A 6,017-nucleotide genomic window follows, 5' to 3' on the forward strand; every position below is an offset into this window, starting at 1 on the left:
TTCTTGACAGTGTCAGGGATGTAGCCACCCTTGGTTTACCAAATAATTTCAGAAATTTAAACGAGGCCTTGCACTGTGTTTGGGGAAATGGCCCATCAGTTTTTGTGAGGTGCTTTTTGAGTATTTTTATATGCTAACAGTGTGTCAAATGAGTGACTTCAGAGGAAGATGTCATCAATGTAATGTCATATCTTTGTTTCATGAGAAAGTTGAGTGCAGTGATGTTGCCTGCAAAGATTATGTGTGATGAAAGGCTATTGAGAGACCCTGTGGTTAGCTGGGTACAGGTGTATCATGTGCCTTCAGAGGTAAAGGCAAACTGCATTTCAGAGACTGTTGGATAGACACTGAAGAGAACATATTAGCCAAATCTATAATGGCAAATATGTACCAGTTCCTGATTAGATGGAGTCAATAATTGTTACACTTCTCACTGTGCAACAGAGACAAAAAAAAAAAAAAGGATGACTCAAAGCACCATGAATGTGATGAGAAGCCCGAAGGGACTGCACCTCAGCAACTCCTCTGTTCAAAGTTAGCTTCTGTTTTTTATTGTAAAGATAAGGAAGTTTCACAAGCAAAATTAGTTGATTCAGTCATTTCAAAAAGACACATAGACATGGGCAGTGTGACAAAAGTTATCTATGGCTAAGTATAGCTTAAACAATGGAAACTAGTAGCATCAGTAAAATTAACAATGTGACATTCCAAAGTACAATTTGTGAAAAGCTAAGTTGGTCAAACTGTGATCATTATCTAAAATATAAACTCTCAAATGATTTAAGCAAAAGTTGCATTCTTATAAAATCTAAGTATAATTGTCTCTGAAGTTTCCACCAACAGAGAGCTTGCCCTTAGCAAACATTTTTTCACATCTTTTCCTTCAGCAATTCTTAAAATCTCTTAACAGGATCGGTATGACAACCACCTGTTAGCTCTAAAATCATTAAAGTATACAATCCCTACCTAAGCAGTGATTAGAGTTGATCAGATGGGCTGTCGCCACACTATCTGTAGACTGTTGTCTCTTAAACAAGGACTGTTTGCTCCATATGTGCATTTACCTAAAAACCCTATTCTAAAAAATCGAATGAGAATCAAGATTTCTAACAGTCTACAAATAATTGCAATAATATGCCTTAATAGACGGAAACATAGCATTCAAGATGAGGTCATCCACAGTGAGGTGCCAGTCTTTCCTGACAAGTTTAAGAATAGGCCAGATTGGGCTTTTAAATGACAAAGCACTGGGAATAATCATCCCTTATCTAAATAGGTCTTGCATAATGGATGTCAATCTTTGAAAGCCTTGTTTTAATACACAGTGGGCCATGTTAATTGCATAGACCCTACTAGGCCCACTCGTTTTCATTGATATTAGCTGGATGGAATCCGTAGGCATTTGAATGTGTGGCTACTATGCTATGCTATCCTAATGGAAGCCAGCCACCTATGTGATTTTAAAACTCAAAGACATAACAAACTTACTGAAGGTAACCTCCAGTTCACATATTTCTTTCAGATTCTCCATAGCAAATGTGGTTCTTTTAGACACACAGCTAGTAGGCAATCTAGATGTGTTCAAATTCATGTTGAATTTGATATGTACAGTTCACGAACATCCTTCTGTGGTGATAAGCCAGTTTGGAAGACACTGTAATATAAAGATCATAGAGGTTGTATCTGAACTGAGTTTGTTTTTTGACTTTGCCACTTATTAGCATTGCAAAAGAACAAGACAGTTCCCTCTCTAAACTCCTCTATAAAAGAGGTGTAATAATACTCATTTTAATGCTGTCCTGAGTATTCAGTGTGATTTAGTCTATTGAGCACCTGGTACTACAAGGTGGTTAATCAATGTGTGCCCCCCAAGCCCATGCCCCTCTTCACCTGCTATTTCCAAAGGAATGCTGCATCTGACACATTGCTGTAACCAGCCAGTCATATCTTGATTGCCTATGGGATATCCAGAAGGATCCTCTCCTCTTTAGGCTAGCTCTAACATTGCTATTTAAAACTAACTTGGGCTTTGTCTTATACTGCGTATAGTTACCTTGACCAGTTATTTTTAGAATTTCCTCTGACTTTCAAGTGGATAATTTGAAGTAGAAATCTGAACTTGTTATTGCCTTCGGAAATTAATTTCTTGTCACCATGCATGAGGCAGATGGTGTCCTCTGATCCTTCTGCTATACTCTGAAGGGTGAAGGTTGTTTGCATTTTTTTCTTTCCTGATGATGCTATTTCTTGTGAATGAAGACCATGAAAATAGAACTCCCTGCCTACTACACTTCTGCTTAGAAAATTGTCCTTCAGCTTTGCTCATCTGTATCCATCCTTAAAACCTTTACACAGCCCACTTCCCTTCTTCACTTGAAGAACACGCTCCCATCTGACAACACGTCTCCCACGTACCTTACATAATGCTGGAAAAGAAGGGACCTTACACATCACCAAGTCTAATTTTTAAAATTATTATTTTACAGTTTAAATTGGCTCTTTTTTCCTTAGCCTTAAGGAAAAAGGGGATTAGAGGTTCATAGGCCAACATTAAAGAAAGCATATGCAAAGGGTCTTCAAAAAGTTCATAAAAATATTCATATTATCTTTTAATTATATTTTTCCATGAACTTTTTGAAGCACCCCTGTATATTTAAATATCAATTATTTAAATAATAAAAGTAATGCACGCCTGATGTAATAGTTTAAACATTTAGATTAAGATTAATAGTATTTTCTTTCAAGCTCCACTTCTGTCCTATTCAATGTAAACACTGTAAAAAATGTAATGCCTATCATTGTATACGCTTTTATTATCTCGCTTATATAAGAGTGCACCAACTATACATATATATATAGTTGATTTCTAAAAACAGGGTCAAACTATGTGTTATTCTAAAACTTTTATCACTTTACCCTATTTCAAGAATACACTTTCAAATCAACACTCAAACATACAACTCATTTTAAAAAAATTATTGCAGTATGTTCCATATTAAGAATCACCATAATTTAGCCAACCATTCTCATATTGATGGATATTTAGTGTTTTCCAGTTTTTTTCCTAAAAAATATTCCTTTCAGAAACTTTTATATGCATATATATTTTTTTTTGATAAATTCTTAGAGATAGGATTGCTTAGTAAAAAGATATCTGAATTACAAATTTTAATCAATACTACCAGAAGGCTATTCAAAAATTGTTGAAACTTACATCTCAACAATGCATGAGTAGACTTATTTTTTCTTTTTTTTACTTCCTTGCTATCATGGGATGTTATTAAAATTTTTCAGTCAGAAGGAAAAATTCCACCTTTTAAAAAATTTTGTATTTATTTTGTATTTTGTCAACTATTCTGTTTGAGTATATTTTCATTTCTTTTCTGTGATTGTCTCTTCAAACACTTTGCCCACTTTTTATTGGTTTGTTTTTCTCATCAATCTGAAGGGGCTTTCTGTAAATTAATGGCAATTGTCTTTTCTACCTATTACAAATAGTTTGTATTTTTTCTTTTCTTTTTTTTTTTTTTTTGTCTTTTGTCTTTTTCCGTGTCCGGCAACGGATCGCAACCCTCAGTGTTGCCACCGTACCGGACCGGGGACCGGCAACGGGATTGCAACCCTCGGTGCTGCCCCCGTGCCTCGCTCAGCCAGTGAGCGGGAACCGGTCTGCATGTGGGATCCGAACCCTCGAGCGGGAGCGCCACCGTGCTTCCCAAGCGGCGCACTTATCCAGTGCGTCACCGGGCCGGCCAAGTTTGTATTTTTTCAAGACTATCTTTTGTGTTTTGATTTTGTATGTGTCTTTTGCCATAAAACTGTTTTTAAGTTTTATGGAATTAAATCATTTTTAAAAATGACTTCTGGATTTTCTGCTTTTCTTAAGAAAACTTTGACAAGTGCTAGATATTTTAAACGGAAATTTTATAGACAGACTCTCAGGTTGAAGAATTTATATTCTCTCATTCAGACTCAAAAGCCTTAGGTTATATTTTCATTGTGTAGGAAAACTTGCTCACCGTGTATTCTCATTTTTTTTTTTGTAAGTGTTCACTAATGAATCACATCTTTAAATTAGTTATACTGGTATTAATTTATTGCCTCTTAGCCTGAAATTTGCCCATCCTTTGCCATGCTTTGTGATACTGGAGCTGGACCCTGTGGACAGTTTTTTCTTTCCAGTTGGCACAATGTTAGTTTTGGCAATGAAGGGTGCTGGAGTAATTCTTCAAGGACAGAGCAGGAAGAGGGATTTCTTGGATTTCTTTTCTTTCTTCTGGTGTGCTGCGGCAGTTAGTATATTGTGTGTGTGTCTCTGTGTGTGTGTGTCGGTGTGTATGTTAGCAGGAGGTATGCTCACCTCAGCAGCCCCCATGGTTTGGCTGCAGCCCTGCACCCTTCAGCAACTTTCCCCCCACTCAACAGCAGGCTGTGCCTGTGGATCAGCTTTTGCTGGTGCTTCCAGCAAGCTAATTTTCCACTACTGAACTGTGTGTTCCTGTTGCAGCGATGACTTTCCTCGGAGGTCTGGATCTCAGCTTGTGGAAAGGGCTCCTGTAAGATTCTAAATTCCTTCCTTGTTTGTTCTCCCTCAGTCCCAGGAATAGTAACTGCTTCCTGCAATTGCCACTATGCCTTAGTATCTTCTTTATTCCTTATAGGAGTTAACTACTCTTTACTCCTTAATTATTTTTTGTATTAAAATTTTCCTGTTTCAATTACTGGTGTGGCTTCTGTCTCTACACTTGACCCCCTCTCGGATATATAGGCATAGCTATGAGGTTTCTGGGAGAAATATGGCAGATAATCCTATATGCTGTGCAGAAATAAGGAACAGAATACAGACTCACCTTAGAAGATGAAGTTGCAGATAACTGACCCAGTGACAAAGGAAGGAAATGTGATAGGTAGAGAAAGATCCATTCCAGAAGCCAGGGGATCTGAAGGCTGGAATTAGCTCTAGAACTGTGTGACTTGCTTATTCATGTCCTGCTCATCTGCAAAAAGACCACCCTGGACATGATCTGTGTTTCCCAATCTGTAGTAATTTGCGTTTTACTTTATGATGTTTGCTATAACTAGGGCTCCCCTGTACTTCTGTTTAATTAATATAGTTCTTTCAACCAAACCATTTTTAATTAATAGTCTTCATTTATGGTACAGTTTTAGATTTACAGAAAAATTGAGCAGACAGTACAGATTAACCTAATTTAAACTTAAACTTGTTTGAAACTAAACTTTATCAAATGATAGGTTGTAATGATATTCATTTGCCATAAATAGAGTGTATTGATAACAACACACATGTATTTATTAAAATGAAGTGTTCATATGTCAACTAAAATTATATCTTGCAACATTACATGTATTACATTTTGGGAAAGACTAGGCTAGAAAATCTTTGAGGGAAGTCTCTTCTATTTCTCAAGTTCTGGACTATGGGCATACCACGTTCATGTGTTTTTTGCTTGATTGAGAGGAGTGTGAAGATTGATTGTTCCAAATACGATCTTCCATAAATCAACAGAACTATCTATATCTATACACATATATGCACACCTATTTTTGCTTTTGTGTGCATATCTTCAAATCTATCTAAATCTCTGGGTAATGTCTATGTCTACAGTGTCTTAAACTAAGTACCATTATTCTCTTCTTAGAAATTTGTTCACTTAACCGATGTATTGGCATAAATGAGCCCCATTATTATCCCTCTTATCAACTGGTCTTGACATTCCTATTTAAATCATAACCTTGAAAGGACAAAAACAAATTACTTTCTCCTTACTCTGTAACCCTACAGCAAACAGTGCTTTTCATGATCCATCAGAGCTCAGAAAATGTTTCCAATGAAGGTGATGAGGAAAAAATTTCAAGGATTTTTATTGTTTTTGAGTTCAAACAAGGCACATACAGTTGCTGTTGCCACAGTAACAGATCCATCTGCAGTAGTTTATATCTTTGTTTTTAATAATAGGAAGCTGGGCTATTATTTTGTGTGTATATGAGTGTGTGTG

This window comes from Galeopterus variegatus, unplaced genomic scaffold, assembly GCF_000696425.1.
Source record: "Galeopterus variegatus unplaced genomic scaffold, G_variegatus-3.0.2 Scaffold3472, whole genome shotgun sequence".
NCBI lineage: Eukaryota > Metazoa > Chordata > Mammalia > Dermoptera > Cynocephalidae > Galeopterus > Galeopterus variegatus.